Raw genomic sequence first — 22,343 nt, 5'->3', positions numbered from 1 at the left:
GAGCCTGGGTCTGCTCCACGTTCCTGCCTGTTAAAAGGAAGGTTTTCGTCACCGCTGTTGCAGGATGTGCTTGCTGATGGAGAATTGTTGGGTGTAGATTCATTGAAGGAGTGTGGTACTGGACCTGCTCTACCTGTAAAGTGTCATGAGAGAACTTTGTTGTGATTTGGCGCTATACAAATAAAACTGACTTGACTTGACTGTTTGGGGTTTGAAAAAGATCTAACCATATGGAGTCCAATTACAACTGTTTCCTCTTTTGTAGTGAAACATCCAAATTGGTTGCCTTGCCACAGTAACACCTTTAAATGAAAACTGAACGACTTCACAGTATCCAATCCCCAAGTTCTTAGGTGCCTACAACCAAATTTAAAAAGGTTGTGTCAACAACAAAAACAAACAAACAAAAAAACAACAACTATCAAACCAGGTCACTGTGCTGCATCAGAAAAAAACTGCCCACCTTTTTAAGCCTGTTCTGCCTTGTCCTTAATGCACAATAGGTGGGTGGAGATGGTTTAATGCCACTAGCACGTTACCGCCTGAATGTAACACAACTGCAAACAGCACTTGCTGAATATGCTGCCTAAATGAGACAAAACACTTATCTTGAAACAAAGTTTGGGGTCATGATGGAAACCCAGAGTGATGCTCCAGTGAATCAAACATACTTATTTGCTCTCACAGTTCCTACACTGCGCTAATGGATGTCGGGCGAGATGGAGAGTTTTATCTGTTTGCTTTTGTCCCCCATCATTTATTTAGCATGAAGGGTCTGTCCTCTGTCTTAAGTGTGCATATGTCTTTGCAGGTTTTGTGTCACACGCTGAGAAGTTGGTGGTGATGTTGGTGGTAATGGTGGTGGTGGTGTGTGTGTGTGTGTGTGTATTTTAGTGAGGCATTATGGCTTCCACTGTCCTTTGTCCCTGGGGATCAAGCTCCTCCAACTTACAGTAGCATACAAGCCCACTTGTTAGATAGAGGTTCTCAAAGGCACTAAAACATCCGCATCAGCAGAGTGCTGAGGAAGTGGTTGAAAGGAAAACTAACAAGATGACTCAATGATTATTTAGAGGCAGTAAAGGGAATTTTGAATTAGATGTATTTTTTCCTAGGGGCTTATAAAATTGCTTTTTTGGTTGTTGAATAGATGCATCGTAATCTTTTCACAACAGTGCATTATTCATCAGCTGTATTCCATGGGGCCCATACAACAAAGTGACCACATAAAACTGAAATCTGTCATCTTTCTCCAAAGTATCCTTTGTTTGGTTTTTTTCGCCAATATTTCACACTATGTCTACCTTTTTTCTTTCTGAATTTCCTATATTCAGCACATTCGGTGTCGTGTTTTCTATCTGAGAAGCCAGCACATTTAGTGATCCTAGAACTCCTGGAGCACTTGAATGGGTAATTGAACTTCAATAGTAAAAAACCTCTCATTCTATGGGGATCCCTTGATTTGGCTAGACCATATTTTAGTATTACTTCTCTCCGTGTCAGTGGGAATAAACATTTTGAAAAGAAGGAACGTAGTAAGCCAAGAATATTTGCACCGCAGGGTTCACCAGGTCCTCTAAAACAGCCTCACACTGGAGGTACTACAATCATGCAGAGCACTTGGGAATAATGCTCCTCGCAAGATGACAAACCATACCTTCACACACATCTACAACCACGAGTAACTGATAGAAATGGATACATAGTGGGTGTCTGTTTCCTGGTGATAAACCCATTTAATATTTAGTTTGACTTTCTATTCCTGTTTTAGTGTCATTCTCTTTGCATGTGGTAGGTAACAAGCTGTTTCAGTATTATAATGTTGAGTAATCGTAACAAATGTTAGATGAGCATTATGCTTTGATGGTCTTTGTCTTCGTGATAAATTAAAGGTCTGGGTCACACCAGGCACAAGCATTTTATCGATCATATCTTATCTATGCAATATTCTCATGGAACTCATAAAACCAACATGATGTCTTCCAGAAATCATTCCAGCTAAATACTAGCAACAAAAGCCATCAGTTTACCAGTGCAACTGTAGTCACGGGTATGTGGAGAGAGTAAACCTCAAGCCTTAAACAAAATGGAAAAATGTGCAATCCATAACAGCAGTTCATGGTCGATCTTTCTTTTATTTATCTATTTACACTGCCTCAGTTGATTCTGGCCACCTTTTAATGCCAGTGAAGTTGTGAGGAGATTATGTCAATTTAATGACTGGAGGACCATGTTATCGCACAACAAGGAAAGACATATAGATCTGTAATGAAACAGCAGAGGTGCATGCTCATTGTAGCTGCCCCTATTAATTACAGTGATTATTGACTGCAGCAACAGATGGTATGCTCATGATGTGTTTCAGGCCTCGGTCAACAAATCAAGGGACGTTGGAAACAAATGCCAGCACAGAGGTTTCGGCCTCGTTGCTGGCATGTCCGCTTCTTGTCATAAGTTTCAGACGGTGTGGACTGTGCTACAGATTGGAATTCTGTCTATTTTTGTTGAAGGCGTTCATTTGACTCAGTGCAGCAATTGAATCTATTGCAGTTCTTCATATAGTACTTATTAAGAATTCATCTCAGCTCCCATTGGTCACTTAAAAGAGTCATTTCTATAAAATGCATCGTTTGTGACATTCTAGTCTAGTTGCCAATGGAGATTATACCTGCAAAAACTTCATGAGCACCTCAAGCTAAAGTCAAGACATTCATTTTCTTAGAAGAAAATGCAATTTTTAAAAAAGGTTGTGAAAGTGCTGTGGTTAAAGTCTTGCTAGGTTTAGACACAACAAAATGACAGCAGTTGGTAAGGGAAAGATCATGGGGCTGGTAAAAATGAAAAATAACATGGGCTAAAATTGTCTTGACATCTGTCTAAAGACACTCTGTATTAATGGGGCTGAGACCATGTTGGAAATAATGCCGCAAATCTCAAGACTCAAGTCTCATGCTTGCCTCGTGATTCAATGGGCTTAGGACATGTTATAGTGCATCACTTTTGGTAGGTATTAGAATGAACTAAGAATGAAACCAGTCTAATATCTGCAGTCACCCATATGGTACAAAGTCATGTCAATCCCAAGCAATATAATACTTAACCAAAGCTACACACTACAAACAAACTAATTACTCTGGGAACATTTATTTGGGATACATCAAAGTCATGAAAACCAGCTGTGTTATTGAAGGATTAGATTATTCACTTAATATTTTGATTGATGGACAAGGACATGGAGAGACACATGGGTCTTTCAGGCTGAACCCAATCACAGCAGCTGAATGAGAAATGACAAGACTACTTTGATGTATGATTGAGGCTGTGGAGAAAATGGAAAGATAGCGTGATGAGAAAAAATACAAAGAACTTTGTGACTCACTGCAGTGTATCTGTGCTGGTTCCTCTGCTTACACGATCAGAACAGTCTATTTTCACATGGCATTTCACCTCAGTGGCAGGGTTTCTTTTTTATTTTCTTTATTTTCCGAAGAGGGCTGCTGCACTACAAACAGAAATACGCCTCTGGTGTGAGCAGCCCTGCTGCAACTCATGCATGTAACTTCTATATTACGTCTGCTCTACTTTTGATAGGAAATGATGTTGCAATGCCAGCAGCCCTGTCTCCAAAATACTACCTTCCCAATAGAGGTCTTCACAGATTCAAAAAATTGGGCCGAAACCCAAAACAATCTGTAAATGTAACACCTGAAACAGAATGAGATCTAGCTTTTTGAAAGCTGCACCTGGACCCATGCAGAATCAAGTAATCCCCGGCTCAAATCCAGCCAGCAGACCCAGACCCAGTCTGCACCAGTTCCACATCTAATTACCAAAATGTCCATAATGCATATGCAAAGAAAGTTAGTGACATACATCCAATGTTTCTGCAATCTATAATTCAGCAGTGAAATAAGTGCACTTTCCTAAATCCACTTGCTTTCACAGTGAAGAAAGATACACATTTAGAATCATCTCTTTGGTTTTGTTGCATCCAGTATAAAAAAATGTAACCTGGTCAGTTTGCACATTTAAATTAACAGTTGCTTTTCCTTTGTCCTCGCTGCAAGCATTGCCAATTATCTTCGCTGTCCAAGATGAGCCTGAAGTCAGCTCCCTCCTAAACCTGGATGGGGATTTTCAAATCCACTCAGAAAACCTGGGTTAAAAAAAATACAAGATATACAAGATTTGTTGGTTTAACCTTAAATGTTAGAGTTGTTATTGTTTTGAAAATAATGACTGGAGTCATTTGATGTCAGTTCCATGCAATATTAACAAAATCAAGCCAAATATACTGTACAGTCTATTTCCGAGGTGGATGTTCACAGTAGCACCCAGTGTAACCAACTGCTCCATTTCATTGGACCAGCTTGTCTGTGCTTTTTCATTGTTGTGCTGAATAGGATGGGTTATAGTTTGTCTGTTTTTGGTTCAAATCAAGGTGTTTGTGGATTACTGAGGCTATGATTGGATATACAAGAAATCAGTTATGAACACAATCGTGGACCATGGTATCAATAACATATCATTTTCAAGGACATTTTCCATGCCGGGGAGGCATGGCGGTGCAGTGGTTATTACTGTAACCTCACAGCAAGACAGTTCTGTGTTCGAGTCCTGGCTCGGGCAGGTGGAATTTGCATGCTCTCCCTGTGCGGCTTCCTCCCACACTCCAAAGACATGTAAATCGGGACTAGGCTGATTGATACTCTAAATAGACCGTAGGTATGAATGTGAGTGTGAGTGTGAATGGTTGTGTGTCTGTATATGTTGGCCCTGTGATGGACTGGCGACCTGTCTAGGGTGTAGCCCACCTTTCGCTGAAACCCACTAGGATAGGCGGGACAGGATAAGTGGAAGAAAATGGATGGATGGATGGATTTTCCATGCCATTTCTACACACTGTATTCTTCTTTGTGCTTGTATCATTTCATGCCCTATAGACCTCCATTGCGAAGAGATGGCATGTCATGGGCTTGGGCAGTGACATCACTGGTGACAATTGTTTCCAACATGGTGACAAAGTAATGACAAATAATCTCACTACCAAGCAGTAAAGTGTGTTTCCGAAAATATATTTTATGTGAGAAATAGGCAACACGGTAACAGAATCGTCATTGACATTTCATTACAGTTTCGTGTTTTTGATGAAATTCTCATAACCTGTCATTTTGCTTTACTTTCAATTTCAGATGTACTATAAAATATGTATAGGTGACAATTAATAGAACAAATAGGTTTTGGCTCCTGGTTACTACCTCTGTCTCCCACTCTATAATCATAAGATTGAGGCCAGCCCAGGGCACAGCTGGGCTGCACAATGCTGAGCGTTAGTGTGAGCTGCAATTCGTGGCAATTAGGGCTGCAATCCATCCATCCATCGTCATCTTCCGCTTATTCCTACACATTAAGGGTCGCGGGGGGGCTGGAGCCTATCCCAGCATCTACAGGCGAGAGGCAGGGTACACCCTGGACAGGTCGCCAGTCCATCGCAGGGCCAACATACAGAGACAAACAACCATTCACACTCACATTCATACCTACGGTCAATTTAGAGAATTCAATCAGCCTAGTCCCCAATTGCATGTTTTTGGACTGTGGGAGGAAGCCGGAGTACCCGGAGAGAACCCACACAGACACGGGGAGAACATGCAAACTCCACACAGAAAGATCCCGTGCCCGAGCCGGGACTTGAACCCGGAACTTTCTTGCTGTGAAGCCACAGTGCTAACCACTGCACCACCGTGCAGCCCGGGCTGCAATCAACCAAAGAAATTCTTGGTTGAATGAAGCCCTCAAATTTCGACTAAAAATCGACTAATTTTATACACAGTATGAAAAATATACTGTGTCAACTATCAGCACAAAACCCGTTGAGGAATATTTAGACAATTGTTTTCGTCACATTATAATAACTGACCGACACTATCATTTGTCCTGCGCACAGAGCCAGACTGAACAGAGGAGCTCAGCATCGCGGCTGAGACACAAATAGACTTTTAAATTAAAACTTTACTCTTAAACACAAAAGTCAAGTCCACGGTAAGAATTTTTACAATTAAAACAAAACAATTATTAGACTAAAACATTGAAATATCAATTCTGATTTGTTCATAAACTCAAAACTGATGGGGCAACCTAAGGTGGACAAGTTAGCTTACCGTTTCTAGGTGATACGTCGTCGTGTTTGTCGTGGAGCTGTGATATATAAACTGTTGTTTGCAGACTTTGCGTTCGATTTTTTTTCCTTTATCTATTTTCATGAAATGCAGCCATGCTGCACATGTCTTTGACATGGTGGATGAGGACTGACTTTAAATGAAACCGTCAAAATTAAATATACATTCATCAAACCACCAGACGTTGGCCTTCTAGTACTCTTCAGTCTGTCTCGCTGCATCCAAATTGCCAAGTAGGTCGGATCGTAGGTCGCAGAGCAGGTCGTAGGCTGTCTGAAACCACAACTGGCACGAGTAGCAACCTACTTTGCAACCTAAATTCCAGCCTAAACACGCCCACATTGTAGGTCGGTTCAGGTGCATCCTACGGAGCAACCTATGGCCCACAATGCACCGCAGACTTCTTCTTCGTCCCCTAAAAACTTGTGGACCCACAAGCCAAGTTTGCGCCACCAACAGTCTCCCATTCCTATGCAACACGAACATTTATAGTCATTGTTGATGACTAAAGGCGTGTTCACCCCAAATGCGACGCGTGTGAACACACTTTTACAGGTGCGTTAATGTGCTTAATAATAGAGAATGAATGAAGGGTGCACTCAAAGTGGAGTGCAGTACGACAGTCAGGCCAGCAGGTGGGGCTTTCGTTGGTGCTGTCTACCTAATTGCGGTATCTGTGCTCTGCCAGCAGAGGTCGTGCTTCACCACCAATCTTCTAGGGTGTCCGAATGGTGCCGTCCTGTTTAGGTTGTAGAAGTAGGCTGTAGCTGTAGGTTGTAGCAGTAGGACGTAGGTTGCCACTTGGCAATTCGGATGCAGCCTCTGTCTCTAGCGGGTCGGGCAAGTCCAAAATAGCAAACACAAAGGGGGTTGTTCAAACATAGATTGTTATCTGTGAAACAGGGGTGCTTTCGGTACTTTCCTCCTGATGAAATTAACGTGGCAAAAAAATCGACCAATCAGAATTTTGGTCGAGCCAGAACGTATCGACTAATAAATTGACCAGTCGACTGGGAGATTACAGCCCTAGTGGCAATTAATTACGAATTCAGAATAATTTAGATAATATTTTTTCAGTGAAAAATCCAGGGGGCAGCATGGCTTGCAGGTAGAGTTGCTGTCTAGCAACCAAAGGGTTGCTGGTTCAATCCTCACACATCTCTGTGACCATGTTGAATTGTCTTTGAGCAAGATACTGAGCACCTAATTGCTTCTGATGACCCAGTGATGAACTTACAACCCGTCCAGGGTGTGTACCCCACCTCTTGCCCGATGTCAGCTGGGACAGTGGGATAGGCTCCTGCCCTGCAACTCTTAACGGATTAGCGGTATAGATACTGGATGGATGGATGGAAAATCCAGTATCTCATGATCAGTTTGAAAGCACTGTGATTGAGGTCTAGTTAGGTTAAGGTACACAAAAGGATGACTAGGGTTAGGAAAAGATCTGGATTTGGGTATAATAAAATGAATTATTTACAATGTTAGAAATGTCCAGTGTCTCTCTAAATTACCGAGACTCTATTACGTTAAATGCCATATGTTAAGGGGAAAAAAAAGGGGGGCATGATATTATACCAAATGACTTAAGGAAATGTTTGCTATTCCTACACCTCTAGGCAATATCAGTCCTGGATTGGAGGACCTTAATAAGTTTCGTAAACATTTGGACAGTTTCACTTTGTCATTGGTCGCTACATGAATGCAGCATGAAGGTCTAGTCAACAGCCATGGTCCTCTGATTGCTCAGATTTGGTTGTGCACAGAGAGGCAGCAAATGATACCTCTAAATCTGAACAAATGACACACAGTACATTAATATTCCACAAAAAAAGAAAACAACAAAAAAACATTCTGTTTGAATTGAATAATAAATAACTTGAATCTTTAAAAACAGATTATAGTGTTGGCAAATCTAAACAATTATTTTTATAAGTTTTGATTTGTTTTTCTTATCCAAATCCATGGAGAAAATAAAAAGAAAATTAAAAAAGCAAAAGCAAATATATCTTCCTCAAAATTTAACTGGAATGTCAATTAACATAGTTTTTAGAGGACGAGTTTGTCATTGTTTTTGCTTTCTGAACTCTCTAAAACTCTTAATTTCATTGCATTGCTTTGAAACACCCCTTGTAAAATAAATGACATTCGTCATATATATATTTTTTTAAGACATGCAGGGGTATTTGCTTTGGTGGTTCAAATACTTCACAGCTCCTTAACATGCACTGTTGTATCCACACATGGTGGTATGTTTCATCTGAAAAATTATTATATGTCTCACTTCATCACGTATCTTCAGTACACATAGAAGCCCTTTGTGTCACATGAGGACATATTTGGCTGCCTTTTAATATTGGCATGAAAGTCAGAAGAGGTATAAACTAAGAGATCAAACACTAAAGCAATACTTAAATGAAAAAGTGTTTTTACCTTTCAAGTACCCACAAATAATTGTCTTGAACTCACAAAAACATGTTGTCGCCATTACGTTTGTTGTAACTCCAGAATGAAGAAAGAGCCAGCCACCTACTTGTAACTTGAAGCTAATTGTGACTGATTGCTGATAGGAGCTGGGGCAGCATGACTCAGAGGTAGAGTGGCTGTCTAGCAACCAAGGGGTCACTGGTTTGATCCTCACTTCCCCTGGTGACCATATCCAAGTGTCCTTGAGCAAGATACTGAAACTCTAATTGCTCCTGATGGCCCTGCGACGGACTGGTGACCATGGTCTCGTCCCATGTCAGCTGGGAAGGGCTCCAGCCACCGTCCCTGCGACCGTTAACAGATAAGCAGTATAGAAAATACCTGGAGTCGAGGACCAAAGCAATTGTATTGGGCAATTGAATGAGCTTGGAGAAATACAATGAGCTGGTATACTTTAAGTTTACATGTTTCCTTTTCTGCTTGCTTCCTGTTGAAATTCCATCCACATCAGACAGTTCAATTCAGTGTCAGGTTGTGATTAGAACTTCGAACCCAATAGTGTTTTTGATTAGTACAAAAGTCAGTTTTCAAAAATTATCATGGCATTATCATTTGATTGAGTAAATTATGTGTTTGACCAAAAAGGGAATTCAACAAGTGCTCCAAATATTTTGCGGTCTAAACACGTTTCATAACCCTACAACATTGAAATACATGTTAAATATACTTTTAACGGTCAGTAAGGAGGAGGTTGTGACAATTTTAAACCAACACAAATAAATATAATGAAAAACAAGTGATGTTTATTCATCATTTTCCCGTTTTGTATTTTTGTAAAACATAAGCTACTTCAAAAAGTGCATAAAAACACAATTCAAGACTTTTAAACAAATTCAGGAAATGGCAATACTGTCACCCCTGAAATAACCCAAGCATTAATCTAAAAGTGCACATCAGTGTTGATGATTTTTTTCCCTTTTGAAAGGAAATATGCATCCATCCATCTTCTTCCACTTATCCTGATTGGGCCAACACATATAGACAAACAACCATTCACGCTCACATTCATACCTACGGTCAGTTTAGAGTATCAGTCAGCCTGCTCTCCATTTGCATGTCTTTGGACTGTGGAGGAAGCTGGAGTGCCAAAGAGAACCCACACAGGAACAGGGAGAACATGCAGACTCCACACAGAAAGATCCTGTGCCTGAGCCGGTACTTGAATCCAGAAGCGAAGTGAAGCGACAGTGCTAACCACTGCACCATCGTACAGCCTGGATAAAGCATTAACAAATCTTGAAATAAACAGAATCTGAGGTAGCAGCAATGCTACTTTTTAACTTTATAATACTAAAAAAGTATACTTGGGTCACAAAATATTGTCTCCCTTTTGAAATGAAATCAAAACAAAATTCTGGTCATATCTGACCAAGGCACATGGATTTAACTGAATAAAAAAAAAGAACCATCAAGGCTTTGAGTGCACAAAGCCATTACAAATCATCACAGTAATTAACAATCAACGGTAATTACTACCACACTGTTTTAAATGATCACGAGTGAATAGGCATCTCTTTCTTACCCATCCCACACTATGTTGCCATGTAAAGTTACTGTAGTACTACTATTGTTGGTAGAACTTAGTGGGAGAAGTGACTTTTTCTGAGCAAGAGCAGTGACATTTTGGCTCATGAGATGTCACTGCAATCCGATACTCGGAGTATATACAGTATACAATACTGTTCACTAGTGACGAGTGCTTTTGATTGGCCACCTGACATCGTTGTGCAAAAGCAGGTCCTGCTGCTCAGCAGACATCTCTGATTGCAGCTTGCAGAATAAGTGATGTTGGAGGCTTTATGTGGAGTGTTTATAATTGATTGTAGTCATCACATTATCCATCGCCGTTTTAAGCTCACCGCTGAATTTTGCGCACAACACTGTCTGATGCACAGTGAAGTGTACAGATGACATCTGGGGTGTAACAGCGGACCAACATGCTACCAGACCACTTGCTTTTCCTATCATGGATGGAAACAAGCATGCACACACGCTCCATATCCAGACCATTGTCTTGGAAAAAAGAGGAGATTTTTTTCAGATGATTACCATGCCAGTAGTGTGCCCATCTAATGGCAGTAAACTGAGTCATTTAGATTTTATTGTTAAAAAAAAACAAAAAAAAACTGACATATATGCACAATTGTGCAGTATCACCTCTGTCTGTGGACTCATCTACTGTTAAAGACATGGCATCAGTTTTCTTCAGCTCAAACAGCATTTCAAACACATTTGGAGCAAGAACTTCAACCCTGCAAATGGTTGAAGTGTCTGACAGTGGCACATTTTTAAAAGCAGATGTTATACTTATTTTAACTCTGTTGTCGCTTATCACTTTATTCAAAACCGCAAGCATGTAGTCTTTTACGGTTTCAGAGTCTGTGAATGGCCGTTTCCTCTTTGCCAAAATCCATGAAACATGAAGGGAAGCTGCTGTGGCTCTCTTTTGAGCTGTACGTGTCTGTGCCATACTTGTACTACTCCTGTTGTACAATGCAATTTAACCTTGCACTTTTGAGGTCCTCTGTAGAGATCCTTCTGGAAAGTTTACCTGGAAAGTTGAGTGTTTTTTCGGTGTTGTTTCTGGACATTATACTCCTTAAGAACCGCAACACAGTCATTGCAAAGTAAACACGTGGTTAGGCATTTGGAGTTGTCGGTAATATGAAACAGTATCTGTACATCAAGAAAGGGGTAAAACAATGTTTTTCATCATTAATTCTTCGTTTGAGGGTTGAGAGAGACATACTGTTTTAGTTGGAGTGTGCTAACGTGGTTTGATCATAACTTGCAAAATAACACACTGCATTGTGGGTTGGTAGTGTGTTGCGCAGTTACTTGGAGTGTTACATTAGCTTTCTGACACACTGTAGTAATTTTGATTTTTTGCAAAAAAAAATTTTTTATGGTTTTTCTCTGTTTTTCTCAGCTTTTTCTGGGCCACTCGGATATTTCTTCTGGGCTGCGGGCCGTCATTGGACTGCAGGCCTGCACTACGTGATGCACATGATGCACAAATTACACAAAATAATGCACAAATACAATCTATTTATTCTTCGCTTTAGTTTTTTTTTAAATAGATAATTTATAAAATTAAGGTATATGGTTTATGCTATCTATTTTTGCTAAAAAAGCACAATTAATGTAATACCAATTTTTCTGAACAACGAGAGGTCCCTGTGATTATAATCTTTCTTTTGACGTACAGTAGATAGCCATCCATTGCTTGGCCAATCTTCAGTCTAAGTTTTGTTAAACATGTATCCTAACATGTCATTCATGTTAAAAGTGACCTTGAGCATGTCAACACTGTACTGATGCTGAAATCATTCCTCTGTATAGAGAAGGAGAACAGAGGTTGTGTTTCACATCAAATTGTGCCCTCTGAGATCATTTACTCATTCCAGTGATGTGCTTCTGTTCTACATTGTATGCTACAACACTTGATTTTGTAAGTCAGTCATCAGTCTTTTGTTGGATTTCATCAGTAAATGGATTATTAATGTTTCAAAATTAAACTTGAAGGCCATTTAATTTATACACTGAGGGACAGATATCCCTGGGGAGCACAGTGCAAATCACTTGGTGTATACTCAGTGAACTAAAATTGTTTGAATGAATGAAAGAACATAAATCTTTCATATTTGTACCTAAATAGTTCAAAATTTGATCAACAAAACTACAAACATTTGTGAAATCCACAAACTTCTCTATGTTGTATTTGGTCTTTACAACTAAATCTACAAGTTTGAGCTTTGAAATATTGATTGAGTGGGTTCAAAAGAGGCAGCAGGGTGGTGCAGTTGTTAGCGCTGTTACCTCATAGCAAGAGGTTCCGGGTTCAGGTCCCGGCTCCCTTAGGCCAACTTTTAATTGTCCTTGTCTGTGGCTTTGTCTTCCTTAGCAGGAGAGTGTGTGGAGTTTGCATGTTCTCCCTGTTGCTGTGTGGGTTCTCTCTGGGTACTCCAGCTTCTTCCCACAGTCCAAAGACATCAAGAGGGGACGAGGCTGATTGATACTCTAAATTGACTGTAGGTGTGACTGTGAGTGTGAATGGCTGTCTGTCTATATGTGTTGGCCCTGTGATGGACTGGTGACCTGTCCAGGGTGAACCCCGCCTCTCGCACGTAGATGCTGGGATAGGCTCCAGCCCCCCCGCGACCCTTACTAGGATTAAGCGGAAGACAATGGATGGATGGATGGATGAAAGAAATGCAACATTTAGAATGTCTCTGACATCAACAAATGTCCCCAGTGGCTGATGCTCTGCTACCTTTCTCTATGAGCAGAGTGTGCAGCTGGCTTATTATCCCAGTGCAAAGATTTAAAAGCAACTCAACATAGTTAAATGTTTGTTGTTGTAATGATTGTTTCAGTTAATTCTGTCAGTCACTTCAAGACTTAAATTGTTGTGAAAGATAATTGTGTTTGTGGTCAGGAAATGCTAGAAATATAGAAAATTGAATTGGCTGTGTGTTACCATGACTGGCTGTGAGTATTAAAGGTACCAGGTCAGCGGCAATATATTGTAGTGTTATATATACAGTATATTTCACTGATTATTTGTCAGAAGTTGGCAACATCATTGTACCTGTTAGTCAAAGTTATTTTGTTATCTTCCTGTATATTGCATCATCATCTGGATAACAAAATAGACATGACATACAGTTGGCAACATCGTTGCACCTTCAAGTCATTGCGTTTTTGTCATCGAGATAATGATGCAATGTTCAGGAAGATAACAATATCCATATGGGTGTCAATTTATTTCCTGTAATTGTTGTGTACAGGTGCATACTGGGTGGTGCTACAGGATACACGCTCACTACACCATTACTATGTTGCCATACATCACAGGGAGACAACAGTATAATATTAATTTTAAATCAAATTTTGTTGAATAAGGCTTTCTTCCTGTAACTACTATGCCGGTGCTATTACTTAAATCTTTTAGACAAGATGTCTCCAGGCAGGAACTATCATCAAAAATCTTAAGTTTGGAAAAGATCTGACTATGTGTAGTCCATTTACACAACAGATTACTGTAATGGCAAAATACCCCAATTGGCCACGTCACCACAGTAAGGGCATTAAAAAGATCTCACATTCTTCACACGAACCCATTGACAACTTAAAATATTTATGACCAGATTTGAGGTGGATCTGGTCCACTCACAAAGAGTAGTACATCCAAGTAAAAAAAACAACACGTAAAAAAAAAAAAAAAAATCTTAATAATAATAATAATAATAACAATAATAATATTATTATTAATAATAATAATAAGAGGAAGAAGAAGAAGAAGAAGAAAAATAATTTAGTGTTGTCTCCAAGTGGTGCTATGACTAATACCTTAAAATTTTAAGGATTCTTTTTTTTTTTTTTTTTGCCCATTCTACAATTCTACAATTTTCATCCATACATTGAAATACATAATCAGTTGCTCTGACATGAAAAACTCCATACTTATGGACAACACTACCATTTTACACTGCATATGCATTAATGGGAAGAGAACCATGTCAGCCGTGAGCACACACTATGCCAAGTTTTAGGCGCACATCATGACAAAACTACACCTAAAAGCAGCTCTAACATGTTATTACATTGCCCTGTTTATCTCTAAAATCAGAAATCTTTTCCCCCTGGTTTGTACATGTATGTGTTCCCTCTCTGTATCTTTTCTCAGGCTATCCAACTATGACAGAGAATATGCCTGCATGTCACCAACCTGAGTATGACCTTTGCATGGTGCTGTCAGTGATGCATACTAACCCTGACCTCATTCACACTCCGCAGTTACAGCACTCTCTCATCCTACATCCTTCAAGAGTAGAAAGCACAAATCTCCTGTCCAAAGCCTGAGGAATGATTTTGTCAATATATTTTTTTCACCTACAAGCTGCCACACCAACATGCCACTTGCTACGAATCACGAAGTACATCACATATGCAGCACAAACTCATTATTGATATCCATGACTTTGGCTTTATTGTATGAATGTGAATCATTCTACTGTCTCAAGTATTGGTGAAAATATTTGAGTATTTTATCTTGAGAGTCAGAATTTTTTTATTTATGTGTACCAGCTTGTGAAGATTCATACATCGTTGAATGCATATTCAAGGCCAGCCATGAATGTAGCTCATTTATCAGAAAAAAACATGTCACCCCAGGGGTCATCTCTAACTATCTATCTTTTTGTGTGTGTGTAGTGCTACCAGTGCTTGAATAGCAAGTGTGATGAGCTGTCGTGATGATGCACTGTCCTCATCAAGCGCTGATGATGCATCACTATCCCCAGCAGACATTGGAGAACTGACTCAGATTATTTCTCCAACAATGGCTTAGAAAAAGGTATGGGGTGAAACAGGGAGACTTTTTAGCACAAAGAATGTCTTTGGATGTCAACTTGTTGCACTAATACTTAGATTCCTAAATTCAGTAGCCTTCATCATATCGGTATATTTGACCATTTATCTTTGAGTTTTGTTGTTTTTGTTGTTTTGTTTTTAATTCCATAAAGTCCTGCCACTAGGGTAGCTATAATTGAGCTGATTGGCCTAGAGCAGCGATTCTCAAACTTTTTTGGCCATGCACCCCCTTCTATATCCCAGCTGTGTTGACACACCCCCCATTCCCCACACCTTCGTGGGAAAAAAAAAAAAGCTACAATGCCGCAACTTCTTCTACACTTCATCTTAAGATAAGGTGCATTTTGAATAGGCAGCTTTTATTTATGAATTAATATGTCAGCTTTAGATTTTAAATCTTGCAAAGGAAATGTTTGTGTACACATCTTTGTTGTGTGGGAATGTCCCACTTAAAAACACTCCAAAACACCATCACATTTGTTATCGTGCGCACGCACCACTTTTTGTGAATCCCTGGCCTAGAGTGTTATTCCAAATACATAAATTGGTTTGAATAAAATGACAAATCATTTTTCATTAACAGCTTTAGAATAGTGTCTCTCAGGCCACACAATTCCTGTCTTCAGTTAGTTTTTTTTTTTAAGGATATTTTCAGTCAAGGTTGGAAATGATGCAAGAACTTTCCGTCAACTACTTTGGAGTGATGATGATACATAACACAAACTACTATCACTTATCAAAATTTGAATAACGATGTTATGATTATTATATCATTTCTATCAATGAGTAAACCTAAATCAAAAATTAATAGAAAAACAACATCTGTGAGTCCAGTTCTTGTCCATGCATCACTATCTTTTAAATGAAAAAAGATCACCAGTAGAATCACATAATACTTTGCTTTTTCAGATTTTACATAATATATGTATTTCACATGTTGTAGTCTTTCAGACAGTTAAATTGTTGCTTTCCCAATCTATCACACTGCATAGGTATTTAAAAAGAAAACGTATGTATATTTTCACTAACTGTAATCTTAAATTATTTTTTTCATCCCTTTATTTTGTCTGATCAATCATCACCGTCTGTGCAAGCTTGCTGTTAATTGGTTTGTTGCACATTAAATTTTAGAAAGCAGGGTTTTTGGTTTCTTGATAAAGAGGGATTTTCATTTTGTCTTGTCACCTCCACCCATGATGCCCCCACCCACACATACAACCCCATATGTTGGTTTGCTTGTTCAGCACCAAAGACATAAGGTGGGGCAGTAATAAGTGGTTCAACGGTAGGTCAAGCACATTTCAAAGCCCCTCTGTTAATATCTGTGGAGCTCATTAGACATATCAAGTTAGATTGGCAGAATAGCTCAGATGTTAAATGACGTTACAACAGCCAATTAGATGAACTTGCATCTAATTTTTCTGTCCCCCTTCATTATATTAGGCTCCAAACAGGACTGTAAGTCGCTTTTAACACGTTTTTTTGTTCCATCCTTGACATACACAACTTAGATCATATATTGAGAGGATGAAATAGATATTTGGATGCAGGGTTGAAATTCCTTATAATGACACACAATGTTGAAATCAACAAACATCCCAATGTTCTTCAAATGTGATTCTATGTTGAATCCCTATTCATGCAGGTCTTGATAGTTAAAACCATGTTTCTATAATTCATTAAATTATTGCAACATCTTGCTATGTATGAGGGAGATGAGGTGTGAGAGTCAACAAAGTGTAGATAAGATTAACATTATCGTCATTATTTTTCTTCAGAACATTTCCGGAATCATATTTGATATTAACTTAAAATCAGTGTGTATGTTTAAGATGGAGCAGGGCACCAATAAATCATACACATGATGCACGGAGTGTCCCAAGTGACCACAATTCCATATAGCCTTCCACATGATATCAAATTGTGATTAAATGCAGCCCTGAAATTCTGCCATTGTCATGACAATTATACTGCTATTATAGTGAAGCAGTATTACATTTAAAAATAAAACAATAAAAAATAAATAATACATATCGATCATTTTAATAGGTAAATCAATCTTTGTGGGCAAGTCAGCGGAGAGAGAACCTATGGAAGCCAAAGCTTTTGGTGTATATTCTTAAACTTAAATCCTACTTTTTTATAGTTTTATTGTTCATATAAATGCTAATATGTGTCTTTCTATATGTAATATGTGTAATGTTTGTACTGACCCCCTTGTGACAAGACTGGACAATCAGCATCTGCCGGGTATTTTGAATTTATGACCCCTGGCCTGCATTTCATTTGTATTTCCTCTTGATTATTTTTTTCAACATTTCATCTAATTCAGTTTAAATTCACTTGCCAATTAAATGGTGGCACAACTACTGATGTGTCTGCGACTTTGCCTGATCTTGTAATGTGTGACACTCTGTAACAGAGTCCTGCTGAAGTCTGTTTTTCAAGACCCTACATTTAAAGACCCACCCTTAACCAAATAAGATCTGCAGTCTGATGCAAAACCCTCAGAATATAATAATGACGTTCGGCACTGGGAGCATCCCACAGTCTCCAAATGTATTTACCCCTCTGGATCTCATTAGTTGTCTCACTTGCCACTCTGCTTTTAACAATGTCTCTCTAATGCATGCATGACTGGCATTACTCTTACCTTTCCAGTGCACCATTCAGCAGTTACGACATCAATTAATCACTTAAACAGTCTTTTCTGGGGAATGAGATTGTTGGCAGAAGTGTTGACTATCCTTCATCCAATCATAAGTTAAGTGATGAACTGAGCTGTAACTGTCCGTTTGCAGCTGGCAATTTTTTAATTTTTTTTTTAATTTTCATAAGCAGCAGACCCAGTGATATGGCTGTTTTTTTCTTCATCTAATCTCGAACTTTGCTCCCGAACAATTGTTAAATTCAGTCTCCTCATTAACCATTTCTGTTTTAGTTTTGATGAGTGGGAAGCAGAGAAGAAATGTTTGATGCACAGATTCTGTGCAGGTTCAGAGTTCACACTGGTACCACACTCCTTCAATGAATTTACACCCAACAATTCTCCATGAGCAAGCACATCCTGCAACAACAGCATTACAACCTGCAACAGGCAGGAAAGTCGAGCAGATCCAGGCTCAATGGGGACGGCCTTCTGCTTTGACCAGTTGGGGGGAAAGAGAGCAGGAGAGCGGGGCAGAGACAAAGACAAATAATGGAGGGAGACAGATATGCAGAAGGAAAGAGAGGGGACAGAGATAAAGAGAGAGAAAACAGGCGTGATTGAACAGCTTCAAATTATGTTGTATCTTTGCACTCTGAAAAGAGGGAACTGCAATCATTTTTGTCAAATTGTTTTGAAAAATCGTATCAACATATCACAAACTAAAATAAATGGAAATACAGTTAAATTACAGTTATGTGACAAAGTTGTAGGGGAATGGGGGTGTTGGTTATCGTGGGGGGTAGCAAGTCTTTTCTGCAGTTAGCACACAGTTTACAGCTATATATGAAACTATATCTGATATTGATTTATTGTGAGAAAAGCCTTAATAAAGTTCAACTCACATGAGAAACAATTCTGGCCTTTATAACTGTCATATACCAAAATAATTAATTTTATATATTATCTGAAGTTTTGTACAAAGTGATTATATCCATTCAAGAACTTATATCGCATTATAATGATAATCAGTAAATTGTAGAACAGTAAACAAATATGAAAAATCTTTGGATCTTGACATGATACGGTTGTTACAATGATATATTTTGCAATACTCCCCATAGATGACTCATCAGATTTATATTTATCATATTCTCTATGTCAAGATCTTGCTCATTTTTAATTGTCTTGTAAGGAGTTAAAATAGCAGCGCTATATTTCATGAAACAGGTTGTGACTCAACCAATATGCTCCTATGGTGACATGAGTCACAGTCTGAAAACATCCATGTGCCATCATTTCACCAAGAGCAAGGGGTAGCAAGCCTTTGTTGCACACATCATACCCTTTATATGAATTAGACATGATGTTGAGATTTGCACATTATCATCTGCTAATTTAATTCATGGAGTTGCCATTACTTTCACAAAGCAGTGACTCGAACCCAAAGATGAAATTCTAATAATTCAGCAATGTGTCAAACCAGTCAGTCAGAAACTTAACATGGCTATTGAGGACCTTGATCATGTGACAGTCATAAGGCTTAGTTTTAGTGCCACCTGTGTTGAAAAAGATAACATAAACTTTGACAAATGGTGGAAGGAACTATTGCTGTGGATCATCAACCTCAAAAATAATCATACGGATATAGATGGATCATTACTCATCATTTCTCCTGTATGTGATTTTCATTAGACATAGCTGAAGCTCGTTTTATAGTTAAAAAAGGTAGATATATCTGCAGATTATAGTAACCCATCCTGCAACTAGAATTCAAATATATTCTTCAAAACCATGTTTCTTCACAATAAAAGACACAATGAGGGCCTAATCCACCCTGCTTTTACAACTTCAGTTTTTGATTAGATGAGATGGGTGAGAAAATGTGTGAAGATAAAACTTAAAAAATTAATATGATCGCAAATATGTATGAAGCAAACAGTCTCTCTTTCAAAACATGAAGCCAACTGTCACACAGCTGCCACTGACAAAGGCTCAATTAAAGAATGATGTGTCCTGTCTTTACCACCGCAAAATGAAACATTTTGGTTAGGATCAAGAGTGACATAACAACCAGGTTAAAAACGACAGTACAATAGCCCACCTCCATCCATCTCAGCACTGCTATGCTGTGAGGATCAAGGGAAGGAAAAATAGGATTGTGATGCATGTGGTGGGTATCCCTCCCACACTGGAATCCATAACAGATTCTGGGTTTATATTTGGAGCTTGTGCAGGATTTCTGGCATTATAAAGAAGTGACCTGATTTGATTTATATCTCATTAATCTTTCTTTCTTTCTTTCTCTCTCTTTCTCACTCTTTTTTTTCAAGAATAGAACAAACGCTGACCTTGCCTTCTAAAACACATCTTTCATTTGACAATCTCCCATCACTATTCCTTCTGCATACCATGCAGAATGAAAGCTCCTGTCAGTCACTGTTCACAAAAAGTTCATAATCAGCAGGCACTCGAGCATTAACCATGTGAAGTCAGCCTCGTTCGACTTTCCTCACCTTTCAAAAGAAGCAATTACTGTACAAGCAAATGTTGACCAAAACAAAGACCAAGAAAATCACTAAATGCCTCTTTCCAACCAGTGGCATCACAGACCTATTTAAGGGTAATTTAGCCCCACTAGAATTTTCTGGTAGAACTGCTAAATTATTCATTCTGCCTTTTTCTGGCTGATTTATAATGCAAAAATACGATACAGACACCAGAATACAGCGCTTATGAAAAGGGCTGCGAGTGGGACCCAGTGAAAACTGCTGTGCAGCAAAGAAACCAGCTACAGAATTATACTGCAGGCAAAAGCATGACATGAACAAACACAAGGCTTAAAATGTTGTATAAATGTCAAAAATCTCAGACTTGCCGGTTCTTGGTGTGGAATGAAATTGATCAGGACCAGAACCACTCAGATGAAGAGAAGAAGGGATGAGCTTTGCTGGGGGGGGGAGCATCAAATACTGGTTTATTCTTGAGGTTTTTGAGTGAATACTACAGGATTTTCTTTGGGTTTTGTTTTGTTTTTTTGTTTGGTTGTTTTTTGTGTACCTGCTGTTGTAACTGTGCATTTTCCTACACATACACACACCCTGGTTCTAGAGATACTGTTCTCAGTTCCATCTTGCTCTCATACATGGGCTGCTCATACACGCCCATCCCATACCATTTGTCATGCACTTAGTCACAGAAGTTTATTAGGTTTAACAGAAACCATAATTTGTTTCCATGTTTGTGTTTCAGAAATTATATGTCAAAGGAAACACACCTCAGTTTGACAAATCACTCAACTTACTACTGATTACTGATGACAGCATGTGGCAAGGCAAGGCAAAGTTCTGTCTTTGAGACACCTGTTTAAGTACTTGTTTACCGCCAAGTAACCATGACACAGATGATTCCACAGAGGTCTTCAATCCTGCTCTGTAATTCTCACGGCACTAAAGGCTTCCTAAATGAATGACTGGAGAATAATGTTCCAAAACATAAAATGGGATGTTTTGTCTCAGGTTTATTATGTTCTTGGAACGCATCACTGAAGGCAGTTCAAAGTATTGGGGGGTTCCAGTGTAGCTGACAGATATTTGAGCCAAGACTTCCTCTTCCTTTTGTGAGTATAATCTGAAAAGAAATTCGAGGAATAAGAAAAGAGCTGACACACTATAACTGGATTGGTTCACAACCAGTTCACTCAACAAAAAAAAAATCCTTATCAGAAAATAGGAGATGGGTTGCCAGATTCCATTTCACCCAGTGTGTTCCACTTTTTTGCTCTACACACAGGATGCTTCCCTGAATACAGCCCACTCCACTGAGATTGGTCAGTACCCCTCTCATGGCAGAGAGAAACCAGAACACTTCCAGTCCCAAAACCATCCGTGTTGCCTCCATCCGTCCATCCATCCATCTGTCCATTTTCTACCACTTATCCTGTTAAGGGTCACGAGGGGCTGGGGGGGTGGGGTGGAGCCTGTCCCAGCTGCCTTTGAGCAAGAGGCGGGGTTCACCCTGGACTGGTCACCACTCCATCGCAGGGCCAACACACATAGATAGACAACCATTTGCGCTCACAGCCGCACCTACAGTCAATTTAGAGTCTGGATTAACCTAGTCCCATCTTGATGTCTTTGGACTGTGGGAGAAAGCCGGAGTAGGGAAAGGGAGAAGATGCTAACTCCACAGAGAAAGACCCCATGACCAAGCCAGGGCTCAAACCTGAACCTTCTTGCTGTGAGGTGACAGTGTTAACCCCTTCACCATCATGCCGCCCATGTTGCCTACAGTAATAAACTATAATATGTATGTATCTGTTCAACAGATAAGGTTTTAGATATGAATCTTGACCATTCAACATGAGTCTGATCCACTGGGGGTAGGATGGACCTCACCCTGCATACAGTTTCATCCACTAATGCAATACAGTATTTACACAGAAGCACGCAGCTTTGCTCTTGAACTTTAAGAACATTTTGAATCTTTAAGATAATAAGCGTGTGAATCTGTTTAGAGTTTAAAAAAGGCTGTCGGAAAACATAAATTCATCCTTACTGCAAAAATATCAAAGCAATCCCATTGCTGACATAACTTTTACTAACTCATTATTATAGCATGCATCCTCTTGTACAGCCTGGCATCTTGTGAATGTT

General features: G+C 39.2%; 1 protein-coding gene across 4 annotated transcripts in view; it reads left to right on the top strand.

Moving 5' to 3' along the window:
• lrrc4ca (leucine rich repeat containing 4C, genome duplicate a) overlaps positions 1-22,343 on the top strand; it is a 217,744-nt gene that overhangs the window by 186,925 nt on the left and 8,476 nt on the right. Inside the window, exon 3 of one of the 4 annotated variants that reach the window (XR_015116961.1) lies at positions 14,883-15,012. The exons of the other annotated variants lie outside the window; for them this stretch is intronic. The gene's annotated coding sequence lies outside the window, so the exon portion shown is untranslated. Of the gene's footprint in view, positions 1-14,882; positions 15,013-22,343 lie in introns of those variants that run through there. 4 annotated transcript variants of the gene reach the window in all.

Source organism: Aulostomus chinensis, chromosome 7 (assembly GCF_037954235.1).
Source record: "Aulostomus chinensis isolate RoL2024-O1b breed Wild chromosome 7, RoL_Achi_v1.0, whole genome shotgun sequence".
Taxonomy (NCBI): Eukaryota; Metazoa; Chordata; class Actinopteri; order Syngnathiformes; family Aulostomidae; genus Aulostomus; species Aulostomus chinensis.
Note: the sequence above shows the minus strand (reverse complement) of the source record. Positions and strands in the feature narration are given on the sequence as shown.